Genomic DNA, 18,488 nt, shown 5'->3' with positions numbered 1-18,488 from the left:
TTAAAATCCTGGCACTCAACGTCGGCATGGCATATGTGGTAGACCAAGCAAATGTTATGTACGCAAACCTGGATCACGGCTGGCTTCTTCCTCTCTTCGTCCTTTAGATCCTTCTCTGGTCCCAGGACTGTGGTGTACTCAACATCTAGCCCAGCGACCCACTCATCATCTGAGTTTTTGAACAGGCGTCTAAAGCGAGAAAGGCATCCTTTCACCGTCGCTGAAGAACGGGTGTAGATGACGTCGAACTCAAGTCGGTGATGGTTCTAACCTTGTACTCACCGCCAATCGTGGAGATTTGGGACGCCATGGATTTGGGAGGAGGGTTAGGATTAGTGGAACTGCCGTAATGTGAATGGACGGGACGACTAGGAGCGAACCACCATAGTATTGAAGGACGTGCGGGGACGAGTAGGAGCGAACTACCAGCGTGCGAACGGCCCGGTAGTGGCTTTCCATTCTCCCATGATACGGGCTTACGAGAGCCCTTGGATTTGAGATAGAACGGTTGCATGGCGTGATTCTAGACCTATGGGTGAATATCCTATCCTGGAGGGTTATTCTGCAATTTTTCAGCAACTTAGCATGCGACCGTTTGATCTCAGATCCAAGGGCAGCCAGCTGCCCGTATCATGGTCGCGCCTACCACGACCGTCGCGTCGCTCGCATGGTCGCGCCCTTGGAGATTTAACACGGTGCGTTAGGCTATCTGATGTTGGCATGTCATACATAGTCATCACTTAGTCACTCATACTCCTCTCTATCTCTTTCTTCGTAATGGAGGTGGTCAGGAATCGGGAGACTCACGTCGGTCGTAGCGTCGCAGTTAAAATGATAATGGCAAGTCAAATCACAGGGCCCCACCTGTCCAGTTGTAACTCACTGTCAAATCACACAGCCCTACGTTTGCAGCAGCCTACTCCCTCGTCTTCTCGCGTCTCTGTCGAACCGACTAGGCAGAACTGCCCTGCCGCATACCGCGCAGGAAAAGCCCCGCCCTTGACTTTTAAATAGTATACAGTATACTAATTTTGTATCCATGGATTGCGCATGCGCCATGGAACAAAGCGTCTAGAAAACGGCAGAACACATGTACGGAGTATACAGCACGCCCGTCGCGTTCGCGTCGCACCCCAGACGGTCGGTCGGTCTGGCACGCTACTCTCCGAATGGAACGCGCATCATATTGCGTTTGCACACACATGTGGGACAGCAATTGAGAACCAACCATTAGCACACTCCCCGGCCGCGCAAGTCGGGTGACTTAATAGAAGAGGGAGACGAGCGATAGTACTAGAGAAGTGTTGTACTAGGTTGGTGCCTGGACGATCCCTGCAAGACACGGAAGATCAGTTCGTCCATGCATGTGACCAGACTCCAGCAGACACGCCTGGATTGGCTATCGTCTACATATCTTGCAGGTTGTGTTGTACATGGCTGTAGTTGTGGTGAGAAATCTAAAAAAAGGTTTCTTGTCATCTCGCAAAATTAGGTGTCATGTGCTTTGGATCACTGCGAGGGTTAAACAGCGATAACTGAGTTGGGCTAGTCATTGGGGGCACATGCACGAACAGTGACTACTTGGCTGCCATCTAGGTCAAGCCGGCTATGTTAATTAGGACATCTATCGACGGACCCCTTTTCTACGAGTTTATCTTTTATTTGAGCTTTGTTCCTTGTCTAGTTTGTCCGTCGGGATTCATGTTGTCTCCTTTGGGCAGTGAGGTTATGATTTCTTGTCATGTGGCATTTTTTCGTGTTATATGTTATAATCCGGTGCTTCAGATCGAAATGACGACAACTGCGCCTCCGGGCCACGTGCATGAAGACTTCTCGACAGTCATTGACGAGGTCAAGATGGCTCCGGTAGACAAAAGAAAACTAGTACTACTCCACTATATAGGCAGGAGCCTCCGCGCCTGCTTGCTAGTGTTTCTCTCTTATACTGTCTCGTCCTCTCCAGATCTAAACACGACAGCGGTGGCCTCTCTCTCTCTCTCTCTCTCTCTCTCTCTGCTCACCGCTGGTCACAGATCTAGCCGGATCCTCTCCGTCGGGGAAGGTGAGAAGGTGCAACGTTCACGCGTCGTCCTTGGCGACGGCTCTTACCCACTGCTGGGCGCGTCCCGATCAGCCTGCCTTGTCATTCTCTCCCAAGCACCACTGGCGAGGGAGGGCCTCTGACCCCTTCTTCCTCGCTGCCGTAGTGTGGGCAGATCCGGCCTCCCGCCGCCCACCTAGCGACATCCCGGCGACCATCAGGTATAACTTCCTTCGAAACCGGCCTTGCTCTACTTCCTGAGCTCCTGACGTCGCTGCATTTGTATCTTTTACTATTTCTCAGGCCCCCTCGTAGATAGGATCGATCGGCTATTCGAAAACCACCTAATTTTTTTACGTTTAAGAGGTAAAACTAGTTCATGCACTCGAATCTAGTACTACTTGGTTCAAACAAGGAAGAAAGGGGGTGGGGTGGGGGAGGATTTGTTACCTGAATCTAGGACTTGGTCGAAAGAGGAAATAATGGGGGCGAAAAGTAGCAGAGACTGGCTATCCAACTGGCATATAGGTCTAATAGGGAAATAAAGGGAAACACGGTACAAACTCAATATAAACCCGATCTATTGGTTGAAAAAGGAAATAAAGTGGGGACTGGGGGACAAGTCAACAGAGTAAGTCCAGCACTAGATTTGCTAGCCTCACACATTATAAGGTGGCTATACCAAACAAAAATGGGACCAACCCAGATATCCTGTTCTGATGTTTGTTTCCCCGAGCCACTCTTATGTAATGCCACTGGTAAAATGTAGCAGTCGCACTGTTAAAAGTAAGGACATGTTAAACCAATGTTATTTTCAATGTAATGCCTCCAGTAATATGAATCAATGGCACTTCTTTACATGTCATGCTAAAATTTCCCATTAAGATAAGTTGGTTCTTTTCGTTAGAAATACAACTATCCTGGTCCGCCTACTCTCTCGTGCCCAAAGTAATGTCGTATTTAACAATTGTCATAGTTAATCCTAATGCCCACACTAATATCTAGCAATGCCAGTGCTTTAGAAATTTCTACTGTCCTTGTAGGATTGCCATTCAGATAAGGAACATGCTTCTTTTCATTTGATGCATGTTTCATCACTTGTTAGTCACCCTTTCCACCTTTTTTGTGCAAACAGAGATATACATTTCACGCTCGATCTTAGTTGAACTACACAAATGATATCCAAATTATAGTTGAGCATTCTAGGAGCTTCACAACCAATCTTGATGTTGCTCAATTTTATTGCAACTAATGAAGAAGAAGCTCTGTGGGTTTCGTTTTCTGATGGAAATGGAACCGCGGCTGGAGCCCTTTTCTTAAAATTTTTTGAAGAAGAAGCTGCTAGCTCACAGGACATTGCTTTATTTTAGGTTAACTGCACCAAAAGGTCCCATGAATTGAATCATCCATGTTGGTGACTGAAAGAGCCAGCTTCAACATCCCATTCTAAGCACCCCCAGCCTCCATCCTTGCGACGCAGGTACATTCTAGAGATCTATGAAGTAGTTTCATAGGAGCAAATGGCCTGTGAAACTACTATGAAACTACTTCATAGATCTCTAGAATTCATAAAATACTTCATATGCTCCATACTGCAAATCTGAAATTCAAAAGACATTCATATCTGAAAGTACTCTCAAAATACACAACACAAAACACAATTCACAACCTGCAAATACTGACAACCCTAAGCTCCTCCTGACAATTCACAACCTGCCCGACTATTGGGCTGGGGGGGGAGCCCCCTCCTATTCCTCGGCGGCAGGCAGCCGCCCCGAGAGATGATGTGAACAGCGAGGGAGACGATGGCGGGGAAGCATCGTTGGGCGAACTTCTTTTCTCCTCTTGCAGTTGGGTTTGGTCGATGAAGACTCCACCGGCTCGCTCTGGTAGGACACCCTCACAAACGGCACCCTGTAGATGCTCGATCCTTCAAATGGGGCATCCAAGGAAGTTCGTCCGGGAAAAAAAAATGATTTGCCCCCCTGACTGTTGGGACCCACCAGCTACATGTTCGCACGCAAGGAAGTGCCTGACAGTCGGGACCCACCTAGTCGAAGCGTACATAGCATTGTCATTCTGGTCGCGAACGTGTATGTACATATATACTGGTGGATGTAGAGGCGTGCACGTGTCGTAGTAGAGGCGCGTACGTGTCGGAGTAGAGGCGCGCACGTAGCATGTACACGTACGTACAACAACCATGGTGCAAGAAAGAAAATACGGGCACGTATATGTACATACGGGCGGGGTCTCGAACGCCTACTCGCGCATATGTATGGCCAGGGCTCGTGTACATGGCTGGGTCGGAACAGAGAAATTGCGTCGTCGTCGTGTTCATGGGGAGGCAACGGAATGTGTCGTGTTCATGGGGAGGTAACGGAATGCGTCGTGTTCATGGGGAGGCAACAGAATGCGTCGTGTTCATCAGGAGGCAATGGAACGCGTGGGAGCCAACCGGCTGGGTCGGAACGGAATGCATGGTCGTGTTCATCGGGAGGGCTTGGACAGAACATGCGATGGAAATGAGGCCTGGCGTACCGCAAAAGGATGAAACGGACCTCCTATGTTCTGAACGGGGTCCTGTTGATCGGGAGGGGTGTGGCGTACCGCAAAACGGAAGAAACGGACCTCCTACGGTCGAAACGGCGGTCCTGTTGATCGGGAGGGGTGTGGCGTACCGCAAAACGGACGAAACGGACCTCCTACGGTCGAAACGGGGGTCCTATTCATCAGGAGGGGTGTGGCATACCGCAAAACGGGACTCCACGAGATACTTTTCATCTCCACCGTCGACCTCCTCCAGCCTCCACGGGCTCCTGTTCATCCAGCTTCCACCGCGCGGTACTCCACTGGCTACTGTTCAACCAGCCCTCCACCATCTACTGTTCATCCAGCCCTCCACACCACGAGGTCCTGTTCAACCACCCCTCCACGGGCACCCCTCCACCGTCTACTATTCATCCAGCCCTTCACCACACCATGGGGTCCTGTTCATCCAGAGGCAACGCCACCGCTCACTTAAATTTGGACATGTTTTGCAAAAAGTGTAGGGAAAATGTAAAACGACTATAACTTTTGCATACGATGTCAGAAAAAAAACGTATAATATATCAAAAAATTCTGCACGAAAATACGCATCCGAGAGAGACGGCCTACGGCCTATTTGCAATTTTTTAGAATCCTCAAATTCCAAAACAAAAAAAAGATATGGTCAAATTTCAGTTTTTTTTACAAAAATTGGTTAAATCTAGTCAAACTACTTATTCAAGAAGTATTAATGTTACTACATAATTATTCAAGAATATTAGTGTTACTAAATAATTATTTCAGTTTTTTAAATTTTGGTCAAATCTGGTCAAACTATGGTCAAACTGTGGTCAAACTATGGTCAAACTTATTCAAGAAATATTAGTGTTACTAAATAATTACTGTTTTTTTAGAATAATAGTTTCAAACTCAAACGGTGAAACGTGTGACCTAATGCTCAAGCTAAACTGCTGAGGGTTAATAGGATTGACATCTTACATTTGTCAGGAAAACAACAAGTGCAGACTTGGAATGTAGGGGGAATAGAACTCCGAAGTTAAGCGTGCTCAGGCTGGGAGAGTGAGAGGATGGGTGACTGGCTGGGAAGTCAGGCGATTTGGAATGAGTGATCCACACTTGAGCAGTTAAGAGAGGTGATTAGAGACTAAAAAATCAAATAATTCAGAAAAAATAATAATCGAAAAAAAATCAATTTTTTTTCCAAAATTTTCAAAAAATAATTCAAAAAAATCCTTTAGTACTGGTTGGTAACACCAACCGGTACTAAAGGTCCCCCATGCCAGGGCGCGAGCTCACGCCACGTGGTGGCACTTTAGCGCCGGTTCGTGCCGAACCGGTACTAATTAAGGGGGGGGGTCTTTAGTGCCCACCCCCTATTGCCGGTTATGGAACCGGCACTAAAGGCCCTTACGAACTGGCGCTAAAGCTCTGTTTTCTACTAGTGCCCTATATGTACCCCACAACCATTTAAAAACTCAAGTTTTAGCATTAGTTTGGACCCGACTCGGAGTTTAATAGGTGAACACGATGACAATGTAGGATGTCATCATATTAAGCGATGCATAACGTAAGCAGACACGGAAGAGTGCGACCTCTCTTGCGGACCCGTGTAGTCCTCAAGGTCATCTACTCAGTTGATGATGGTAATGCAGTTGCCGTGGAAGACAGTCTGGAGAGCGGATCCCTGCTGTGGTGAACCCTTCCGTCATTGGAGCAGCTGAGCTGGGGTGGAACACAGCGCCGCAGGAGCAGGACAAACCACACAAGGTTTTCTTTGACACATATCTGTAACAGAAGTAATTGAGTAAGGGCTTGTTTGAATTTGAGGATTCTAACAATGCAGGGATAGGAAATAGACAGGAATAGGATAGGAATGCACGTGTAAAACAGAGAATTTAAAAACACAGGATTTCTGCCAATCTAGGTGTTTGATTCACAACAACTGGAAGATCACAGGATGCAAAAAAGCATGGTGAGATTAGGTCAAACCACAAGAAAATGTACGGTTATAATGCTATTATGCTACTATCGCTTAGTCTTGTGCTTGATGAATAGGAATATGGAAAGGAGGAGAAGTGGAAATTAGAATTCCTATGGTTTTTCTTTCAAGGAGACACTAAAGGAACAAATCCTACAGTTTTCCTTTGCTCCATTCCTTTGCACCAAATTCATGAAAAGTAGTACCATAGGAAACTTTCCAATTCCGATGTTTTTCATTCACTTTCCTTTCAAGCACTGGCGATTCTAGTAGGCAGGCTTGAGCAAGGAAAATCCTACACTAAAAAAATGTTTTTGTGCTACTTCTATTACTTTGGACCCAGGCCACTGCCATACTAGCTGAACTTCCAGGCCCATCGACAAGTGCATAGCTCAAACGTGCAGAGATAAATAATGATGGCGTTCAAGAGAGTCCATCACGGATAGCTAAGTTGCCTGGTACCTCACTACTTGTCATATAGTAGGATAAAATAATCGTATTTCCTGTTACTACGAGTGCTCGGTGGACAATATATATATAACATGTAGAGTAAAAAAGAGATGCAACAAGTGTACAACCTCTTTGGCGAAGCCATGTCGATCTCAGCGTGATTGGGTTGACCGGTGAGGATGCTCCGGCTGACTTGGCTGTCGGAGGAGGGGAAGAAGATCTTAGGCGTCTGGAGATGGAGCCCGAGGTACTGCTCCGCTATGATGGAAGGTTCCGTCGTTGGAGCAGCTCCGGTGAGTTGTACGACGCCGAGGCTGAAGCAGGACAAGAGAGAACGAATAACGTTAACCTGAGTGGAATTCTAATAGCATTTCCAATACATGACGTAAAATACATAACCACAAAGTGCTAGATGTAAAATACATCAGCCGCTCATCTCTGAACTTAACTGTCGAAACTAAATTTAACTGTCGAAACTGAACTTAACTGTCGAAACTGAACTTAACTGTCGAAAATGAATTTTGCTGTCGAAACTGAACGCACTAGCAAGGTGAGGTTACACGTCGGTCGACTGACTTTTTTATCTTTGGTTAGTCGATTTTGCAGCCGTTGGATACGAAATCAAGGGCCTGCGGATCATCTTCAACCTCCACTCCCCTGAGCCGCCAGCCACCACCGGCTAAACAGCAGCCCCCCGCCGCCCGCGGCCTGTGGTGCGCCGCCCCGCCCGCCCCGAAAACACTCCCCACCGCTGGTCTGCCGCCACCCCGGCCATCCCTCTAGGCCCCCCTGTGCCGAGCTTTTTCTCTGGCGATCCTCACGCCACTGCCCCGCCAACGCCCCCCACCGCCGGCGACCACCGCCCCCATCCTGAACCCTACGATAGATAGTGGGGTACCTCTATGGCGAGCCCCCCTCCCCGCTGCGGCTGGTTCTTCCTTCACCCGAGCGAGCCCACCCCACCCCCTGAAAATCGACTGACCCAAAAGTCGATTCAGTCGACTGAAGTGTAGCTAAATCGGAGCAGCATCGCAAGCAAGAGCAAGAGCGAGAGCAGACCAGGCAGGGGACCGAGAGCAAGAGCAGAGCAGCAGCGCGAGCGAGAGCTAAAGTAGCAGCAGCTCCTACTGATGTGGACGTCACCGCCGAGGGAGCGACGTCGTGGAGGAAGTGTCCGGCGACGCAGCCGTGGATGGAGCCGCGCCGTGTCGGCTCGGGACCGAGCGCCGGCAGCACCGTGAGATCGAATCAAGAAGAAAATGCGGCGATTACTGGAGTTTCTTCATGGGTTTTCGCGGCCTCGGTGTATGAATGGGTGGGCGGATGGGATGGCAGTGAGGAACCATGGCTTAGAGACACGCTTGTTCGAAATGTGGGGTAAGTTACGAAAGTACCCCCACCGATTTGAGGCGGTTCTTTCGGTTCAGGGGTACCACGGGCATTTCGCGTGCCGGGATTTCACATGAGGGGGGAGTTTTCGTGCGCGTTGTAATTTCGGAATAGCAAGGCGCGGGTTGAGCTGGAGGGATTTGTCGGAGCACAACGAGATAAAGATATATCTTAAATATTTCGGGCTAACAAGGCGCGGGTTGAAGAGGCGGGAGTTTCGCAGCACTATAGACAGAGACGCTAGCTTGAATTTTTGGCATAACAAGTCGCAGCTTGAAATTTCGGAAGAACAAGCTTAACGTGTACCCAAAAAAAGACAATTTGCACCTCAACACACACAAACACCATTTAGACTAGAGTAAGGTACACGTGCATTGCACGCATGAGATTTGGCAACCAAATTATGAATAAATACCACATTATAGCATGCAAGCTTTGAGTCATATATGCAAGATGTAGATGTTCGTTTAATTCTTATAGTTCATTTCATTCAAAATTATCTAGTTTTTAAAATAAAGCTAATCTATTTTAAGATTCATGGAATTGTGTGTCGTAAGACATAAAGTAAAAACAAATAATGGCAAATCATGTAGAAAAACATTTGGGCAATTCTGATATGGAAGATTCTAGAACAAATACGAAGTGCTTGTTTTTTGATGTTTGTGCATTATACTTAAGTTCAACCATGGAGTCTTCTAGATTATACATGTGGCGAAATCTGGTGGAATCTAGATGATATCCAACGGCCAGTAGTGCTCAAATTTGCCATCTTTGGACTATCGGATTCGCCTCATCCAACGACCATCTTTCAAAGTTAAAGTTACCCGCACATAATATAAAAAAATATAAATTATAATATATATAGGGGTATAGATATAGATATCTGATAAGAAGCCGCCCATCATCTCCAATTAGAATAGTGTGTCCATGCACGGATGCGACGTGGCCAAATGATGTCTGCCATCGGTATCTCAAATTCAAATCAGTCTGACCTTGTTCAATGTGTATACATCACAACATGCTCGTTTCCAAACCACACCACGCAGATTTCCGTTATATTCATGCATGCATGGGTTTCAAACATCAGGATCTCTTATTCAAATATTTGAATTCAACTTTACATTGATTATGGCCTCACCTATTCTTTTACACCCACACAGTAGTCTTCTCTTTATAATTGTACCACTAACTTTCTCTCGTGCATGCATGCACACACACTACCAGTCGGCATTATCCATCGCACGCATGCAATCTTTTTCTTCAAGTCGGTCTCCCATGAAGGCACACACCCACACACATCCCCCTCTCCATCATATCATGCATTCTTTATCTCTCACGCGTGCATGCGCAATGATCGATGTTCCTCTATGTATGTGTGTATATAGCTAGGTCTTTCATAGTTTTCCACACAAACCGATCAATCGATATATCCGGTGAGGTCTCACCCTCTTTCCCACGTCCACATCGATCAATCTATACCTCTCTATATAGGATTAACATATATAGCTAATACACCCACATTAATTATATATCCAATGTCCCCCTCTCAGCATCCATGCCTTCCGCTTCATCAATCAGACGCGTGCACAATGGCGAAGACAGGGGCAATAAGGGCCCTGCCCCCTCCCCCCTAACATTACTATATATCGAGGCTAATATGAATGTGATCATTAGACAATTGCTGTTAAAAATGTTTTAAGTTCATGAATTGACCCTCCTCGTAAAGGATTAGCAATTCTTGGCCCCCTAGCTCATTTATTTTTCATGGCTCCGCCACAGCGCGCAATAGCGCACGTGTTCGCCCCTCTTTCTAAATATCGATCTCGCACGTGTGCATTCCTTCATAGTCTACCTCCACTCGGCCCCTCGCACCATCTTCTAGCCCCCCACCGGATTTTGCCACATGTACAATCTAGCAAACTCCATGGTTGGACTTAAGCATTATGCACAAACCTCAAAACAAAAGTGGTTCTCTTTTGTTCTAGAATCTTCCATATCATAACTGCCCAAACTTTTTTGATAGTTGAATTGCCATTATTTGTTTTTACTTTATGCTTTACAACGCACAATTCCATGAGTCACAAAATAGATTAAGGGCTTCTTTGATTCAAAGGATTCTCAAAGGAATTTTGGAGGATTCTAATCATTAGGAATTTTTCCTATCTTGGTTGTTTGATTCGTAGGATTGTAAACCATAGGAATTTTTCCATATGATTCATTTGCACTAGATTTCATAGGAAACATCCCATCCACTCAAACCTCTTTGAAAGAATTCTATGTTTTTTCTATGCACAATCAAACACTCGTACAATCCTGTATGATCTAAGACGACATTCCACTATACACTGGTAGAAAAAGGGCCTGTTGTCCCGGTTCGTAAGGGCCTTTTGTCCCGGTTCTGGAACCGGGACTAAAGGGTCGGTACTAATGCCCTATCCCTTTAGTGCCGGTTCAATCCAGAACCGGGACAGATGGGCCTCCACGTGGCCTGTGCGCGGAGCCCAGGCAGGAGACCCTTTGGTCCCGGTTGGTGGCACCAACCGGGACCAATAGGCATCCACGCATCAGCATTTCTATGGTTGGGTTTTTTGTTTTTTTTAAAGGGGGGGGGGGTTTGGGGGTTTTGGGGGGTTAATTTAGGTGTTTCATATATTGTGTTAGCTAGCTATAATTAATAGAGAGAAGTGTCCTCTCTTATGTCCGTGCTTGGTCGACGCTACGTACTATACATACGTATAGAGAGGACTAGACACGCTAGCTAGCAAGTAAGCAAACGAAGGAAACAGAAGATCGTCATGAACATATATGCATACAGAGAGAAGTGATATCGACCACCTCTCCTTCTCCGAGAGATTGGTCGAACAACAAGTTCTCGTATATCTATCCGACACTACCGGCTACATATATACAATAATTATCTCTTATGAATATAATCATACGGACTCAGGGTCCACATAGTATTCTCCATCTTCAGGGATCACGTGGTCAAGAAAGAATGCCGCCAATTCATCTTGAATTGCTCGCATGCGAGCTGGTGCTAGGAGTTCATCCCGCTTCCGAAACATCTAATTTAAAAAAGGGGGTCAATACATATATATATATATATATATGAATGAATGAAACTCAACACAAATGATGGTAATAAAATAAAATTGTGAATGTTGTTATTTACGTACTTCATATTGTTCGTCAGTGTAGCCCCGCTCACAGGTCGTGTGGCTGATGGACTCGCAAACGTAGTATCCACAGAAATCCTTCCCTTGTTCCTGCCACAACCACTTTACAAGAAATAGAGGTCAATCAGACTGATAAGAAAGAATGCCAAATGGTATTGATGAAACTAGCGCTTGAATGACTAGTAGATGCGCGGAACATGCTACTATAGTACTTACTTTTGGGTGTCTAAATTGCAGCTCCTTCGGCAGTCCCAGAGCTTTTCTGGTGAATTTTCTCCAAACCCTGCCGGACAAAGAAAACAATTACTTGATATATCAGGAAATGAACAAAGTTGCTGATATGGTGGATAATGATCGATTTAACTTACTTCTTAAGTATTTGAGTCATGTCTGCATAGTCCTGGGGATCTTTTCGTCTTGAGTCTAAGACGGTTACTAGTCCCTGCTCAAGCTTAATCTCTAGGAGAATATAGTTGAAACCGCACACGCATGCATAACTCATCAATTACATTACTATAACCTTGACTAATATATAAGGGAAACCGAATACGCACAAGACAGTAACACTCACTTGAAGTTGTAAGGAAAGAGTATTATATCTTTGTTTTCATTTATTACCAACGATCGTAGCAAGTTGGCCTCGGTAGCTGTGGCATGAAATTTAACCTGAGTTGCATCTATGAGATATGTGTTAACGAACCCAATATCACCGACTTGTCTTTTCTTCAATTCAGCAATCTTCAATCTGCATAATATAGTGAGGATGATTATAAATACATGCAATGAAAGAGCTGAGCTATATAGAGAGACTTAATGACAGAAGTAGTACTACTTACAGACAGTAGCAGGCGACCGTTGTTTTATCGAGGGCCAATTGATTGAAAAACTGATAGAACTCCTCAAATGGAACAGGCAACAGTTCAATTCCAACGAGGTCATGCTCCTTTTTAACTTTCACATACAAAGTACTCCTCCCCCAGAGTCTCTGCAGATTTTCAAGTACCAATCATGCAATCTTCGCATCATCATTGATAGAGATCTTTCATCTTTGACGAGAGGCTTCCCGTACTCGTATCTTTGTGTCTGCACCTCCATGGGTTCATAATGTACATCGTCGGGCAGGTAATCTGCAAGATTGCTATAACCGGGCACCATCCTCGGATCATTAGCGACGTTGTGGCTAGGCACCTTGAGCGGAGGGCACGATTGCTTCGCTTGTTCGCTGAGCTGGGCAATTTGTTTCCCAGCTCGTCGTTCTTTTAGCCTTTGATCACTGACAGTACTTCCCGACCGCTCCGCTTCGGCAAGTTCCTTTCCAATAATGCGCTCATAGTTTCCTTTCGGCGGAGACTTGGGTGGTTTTGTCAGGGCAGCCAGAGTGCGCTTCACTTTCACCGGATCTACCTTCTCCTCCGGAAGTGGATGTCTCTTGGCTTTCAACCCTTGAAACCAGTCATCCACTTTGGTTCGTGCGATCTCGGCGTTCTCCTCCGGGGTTCTCTCGTATGGTAACTTCTGTAGAGTCTTCAGAGAAGGACCGAATCTGTATGTCCTCCCGCCTTTGGCTGTACTGCTAGACGCCGGCCGAGCAGACGGAGCGGTTGTCTTCTTTACTTGCTTACGAGGCGGAGGAGAAGGACTACGATGCGCCGGAGTAGGCGGAGCGGTGACAGGTCTCTTCCGCCCTTGCTGATGAGGCGGAGAAGGAGGAGGCTGGCTGCTCGGGCGCGTCGGCGCAGGCGGAGAAGGAGGCGGAGTGCCGCCACGCGCTGGAGAAGGAGCCGGTCGAGTGCCCTGATCGTCACTCGCCGGAGGAGGAGGCAGTGGAGGAGGCGGAGTGCCCTGACTCGCCGGAGGAGGACGCGGTGGAGGAGGCGGAGTGCCCTGACTTGCCGGAGGAGGAGGAGGACGCAGAGGCGTGCAGTAAGGAAGGTTGATGAGCTCCTTCCGCCATAGGCATGGAGTCTTCAGAGCAGACCCCAGCCTAGTCTCCCTTTCACCGGTAGGGTGGTCAAGCTGGAGGTCCTCAAATCCCTCCGTTATTTCATCCACCATCACCCTAGCATATCCTTCTGGAATCGGCCGGCAGTGAAAAGTTGCACCGGGTTCAGTAGGATAAACAGAGCCAACAGCCGCCTTGACCTTCAAATTCATCCATTGCGTCATAAGGTGGCAATTTTGAGACTCCGTGATAGCATCCACGAGATAGCTGGCAGGAGCCGTCAAGGCATGCTCCGGCTGAAGCAGCTCGGTGGAAGCCACGCTGCTTCTCCGCTGAGATGGCGGGGTAGCTTCGGGGGAAGCTTCGGCAGTACGTTTGCTGCAATTTGCTTCTCGTTCCTCTATCGCTTGTACCCTTGCTTGCAGCGCCTGCATTTGGGTCTGCTGCACTTTTTTCCTCCTCTCATGGGATTTGTAACCGCCTGCGTCCGGAAACCCAACCTTCCACGGAATGGAGCCTGGCGTGCCTCGTGTCCGTCCAGGGTGCTCAGGATTCCCGAGGGCCATTGTGAGCTCGTCGTTCTCTCTGTCTGGAAAGAACGTCCCTTGCTGCGCTGCTTCGATATAGTGCTGAAGCTTCCTGACTGGTATGTCCATTTGATCGTTCGTCCAAATGCACTTCCCTGTTACAGGGTCCAAGGTTCCGCCAGCCCCGAAGAACCAAGTCCGGCAATGGTCTGGCCAGTTAATTTTCTCCGGTTCGATCCCTTTATCAACCAGATCATTCTCAGTCTTGGCCCACTTAGGCCGGGCTACGAGGTAGCCACCTGACGCCGTGCGATGGTGATGCTTCTTCTTTGCATCATTTTGCTTGTTTGTCGCCGACATCTTCTTACTCTTTTCCGATGTCTTGTGGGCCACAAATGCGGGCCAGTGATCTCTGATTTTCTCATATCTACCCTTGAATTCTGGTGTCTCATTATTTTTGACAAACTTATTCAGCTCTTTCTTCCACCTCCTGAATAGTTCTGCCATCCTCTTAAGAGCAAAAGACTTGATTAATTGCTCTTTAACTGGCTTCTCTGGATTATCCTCTGGCGGTAGGGTGAAATTTGACTTAATTAATATGCGTACATACCAAAACAATGAATGCATCAATTAGCTAGTCAGCAGAAGCTTAACTAATATATATACCTGGCCGGACTCGATTCGGTCACCGGAGACGTCATCACGGTCTCCTTCTTGCACCGGCATTGGGTTACCGGAGCCGTCCTCATGGTCTCCTTCTTGCACAGGCATTAGGTCACCGGAGCCATCATAATTAGCTGCTTCCAGACCATCGGTCTCGTTGAGAAACAACGAGCAGATGGCATCACTTCCTCATGCGATTATGTCCCCCAACAACTCTTCTTGTACTTCGTCTCGGGCGGTGTCCATAGTTTCTACAAATATTGACAACATGGCAATTATTATTCAAACATGACAGATGGATATATTAGTGGCAAAAACGTAGAACTAATATTAATTAGTGGCCTCGACGCTGCTTCTCTAGGGTTTGGGGTGGCCTCGACGCTGCTTCTCTAGGGTTTGGGGTGGCCTCAACGACGCTTCAAGGATATAAAAAGAAGAGGAAGAAGAAAAAAAAGAGGAGAAGAAAGAATAGAGGAGTACTTCTCCTCTTTTTTTTTCTTCTTCCTATTTTTTTTCTTCTTCTTCTCCTCTTTTTTTTCTTCTTCTCCTCTTTTTTTTCTTCTTCTTCTCTTCTTCTCTTTATTTTCTTCTTCTTCCTCTTTATTTTATCGGAAACGAGGGTCGTCGAGGGTCAGGGTCGCCGAACGGTAGAGGAAACCGTAAATAGCAAGTATCGTGGGTGTGAGATACATGTGGCCGTCGGTGTCGGACACTACATCCACGTCCCACAAGTGATGTGGGCATCGAAGCCCGCGCCACTTGTGGGACGTGGACGTAGTGTCCGACACCGACGGTACATGTATCTCACACCGACGATACTTTCTATTTAGGGTTTCTCCTCTACCGCTCGGCGACCCTCGATGACCCTCGTTCCCAATAAAAAGAAGAGGAATAAGAAGAAAAAAAGAGGAGAAGAAAGAATAGAGGAGAAGAACTGCTCTATTCTTTCTTCTCCTCTTTTTTTTCTTCTTCCTCTTCTTTTTTTATCCTCTTCTTCCTCTCATGTTCGAGAGGATCGCCGAGGGGTCGGGAGGTTTCCTAGTGTCAAAGGATTCAACAAAACCATGTCTTCATCATTAGGCGAAAGTAACAGGTGCATGATGGTATGAAGCTCTCCAAAGTTATTTTGGAACGGAATCCCAGATAAGATAATTCGCTTTTTGGTACAAAGTTCAGCAAGAACCTTCCAAATATTGTTATTCGGAAGGCCTTTGCTGAAATTCATACAAAAAGGCAAATTATCCTATTCGGGACACCATTCCAAAATAACTTTGCAGGACTTCGTCATGCCCTGGTTACTTCCGGCTAATGATGAAGCCATGGATTTCTTCAATACTTTGACACTAGGAAACCTCTCTCGACCCCTTGGCGATCCTCGACCCCTCGAACCCTCAACGACCCTGGAACCCTCGAACCCTAGACGACCCTGGAACCCTCGACCCTCGATCCCTCGACCCTATAGAACCCTCGAAGAAAGGAATAGCTAGAGGAGAAGATCGAAGAAAAAAAGAAGAAAAAAAAGAGGAGAAGAAGAAAGGAATAGTGGAGAAGAAGAGTATTTTCTCTTCTTCTCCACTATTCCTTTCTTCTTCTCCTCTTCTTTTCCTTCTTTTTTCTTCTTATTTATTTCTACTCTTCTTTTCCTCTCCTCTTCTTCTTTCTTTCCTCTTCTTATTTTCTTCTTTCCTATCCTTCTTTTTCTAAAATTGTAACTTTTGCATATATAAAACTTTTCTAAAATTGTAACTTTCTATATATGAACAAAAAACTTTCTATGAATAAAAAAACATTTTTAACATATATATTTAGCAAATTCTAGCCACATACATCACATACACATATACATTATAGCCACATACACATATACATCACATATGAACAAAAAAATAAACTAATAAAAAAACATATTGCAACATATGAACAAAAACATATAGCCACATACATACACATACATTATATATATGTGAAAAAAATTAAACTAATAAAGGCAGGGGCGCGGGAGTGGTGGCGCCGGCGGGGCAGAGGGGCATGGTGGCAGCGGTGGTGCCGGCGGGGCAGGGCAGGGCAGGGGCGCAGGACCGAGGCAAGGCAGGGGCGCGAGGCAGGTGCTCACAGAGGGGTGGCGGAGCATGGCGGGCGGTGTCGGGGCGCGAGGCTGGTGCTCACAGAGGGGTGGCGGAGCATGGCGGGCAGTGTCGGGGCGCGGGGACGACGGTGAGGTGGCGTTCGAGGGCGGCGGCGACGGCAAAGTTGAGCAGCCTGACGGCGTCGGAGGCGGCGACGACGGTGAGGTGGACCAGCTTGACGGCGTCGGAGGCGGCGGTGACGACGAGGTGGAGCAGCCTGACGGCTCGGCGGCGACGGCGACGAGGCAGAGCAGCGGGCGTCAGGCGGAGAAGAAAGGGATGGTTTTTGGAGAAACTGCTAAGTGCTGCTTATATAGCAAAGCCTTTAGTCCCGGTTCGGGGCACAAATCGGGACTAATGCCCCCCTTTAGTTACGATTGGTGCCACCAACCGGGACCAAAGGCCAATTTTCAGCAGCCCAAAGGGCGGGAAGCGGCGGCCTATGGTCCCGGTTGGTGGCACCAACCGGGACTAAAGAGGGGCATTGGTCACGGTTCGTGGCACCAACCGTGACCAATGCCCCCTTTAGTCCCGGTTGGTGCCACCAACCGGGCCCAAAGGCCTTGTGCTGCCCCGCGCCCAAATGTTTAGTCCGACCTCGCTAGTTGAGAGGGAGCCGCACCTGTTTATAAGGTGCGGTGCGCCTTCCCTCTCGAGCTCCTCTCTAAAGCAGGCTTTCGGGCCTAACCGTGCAATCTGTGCCTGTGGGCCTATAGGGCCTCCCGCGGGCCTGAATCCTGGCCATGGTAGGGTTTCTAGTCGTATTCAGGCCGTGGGTGCCCAGTAGGTGGCACTTTTTTTGTGTTTTTGTTTTTTTGTTTCTACTTACAACAAAATACTTATTGTTGCTATATTTAATTTTTTTTCCAGTTTTTTGTTTTGTTTTCTGCATTATTTATTTTCTTTTGTTTTTTGCTTTATTTTTAATTCTTTTTGCTTTTAGTTTTAGAAAAATTATAAACTTTCTGTTAGTGCCATTAGTTTTCAAATTTGAAAACACTTTTTTGTTTTTTTGTTTTCTTTGTTGCTTTATTTATTTTATTTTGTTTCTACTTACAACAAAATACTTATTGTTGCTATTTTTATTTTTTTCCAGTTTTTTTGTTTTGTTTTCTGTATTATTTATTTTCTTTTGTTTTTTGCTTTATTTTTAATTCTTTTTGCTTTTAGGTCAGCAAAATTATAAACTTTCTGTTGCTTTATTTATTTTATTTTGCTTCTACTTACAACAAAATACTTATTGTTGCTATTTTTTCCAGTTTTTTTGTTTTGTTTTCTGCATTATTTATTTTCTATTATTTTTTGCTTTATTTTTTTATTCATTTTGCTTTTAGTTTTAGAAAAATTATAAACTTTCTGTTAGTGCCATTATAAACTTTTTGCTTTTAATTTGAATTCTTTGAAAATTGTTTGAGTCACAAGTTTGTGATTAACTTCTAAAAAAATGAGAATAGATGCGCTTATAGAGAAAATTCAACCTAAATTCCTAGTAAATTTCTATGAATTTTAGAGAAATTCACTATGAATTTAGGTTAAACTTTTCTCTATTAGGGCATCTATTTTCACTTTGAGAGGAGCTCAACAAGGCAGAGAGGGAAGGGCTTATAAACCGGTGTGAGCCCCCTTCGGTTGGAGAGGTGGGACTA

This window comes from Triticum urartu, chromosome 7A (assembly GCF_056163025.1).
Source record: "Triticum urartu cultivar PI428250 chromosome 7A, HENAU_Tu73, whole genome shotgun sequence".
NCBI classification, from domain to species: domain Eukaryota; kingdom Viridiplantae; phylum Streptophyta; class Magnoliopsida; order Poales; family Poaceae; genus Triticum; species Triticum urartu.
Note: the sequence above shows the minus strand (reverse complement) of the source record.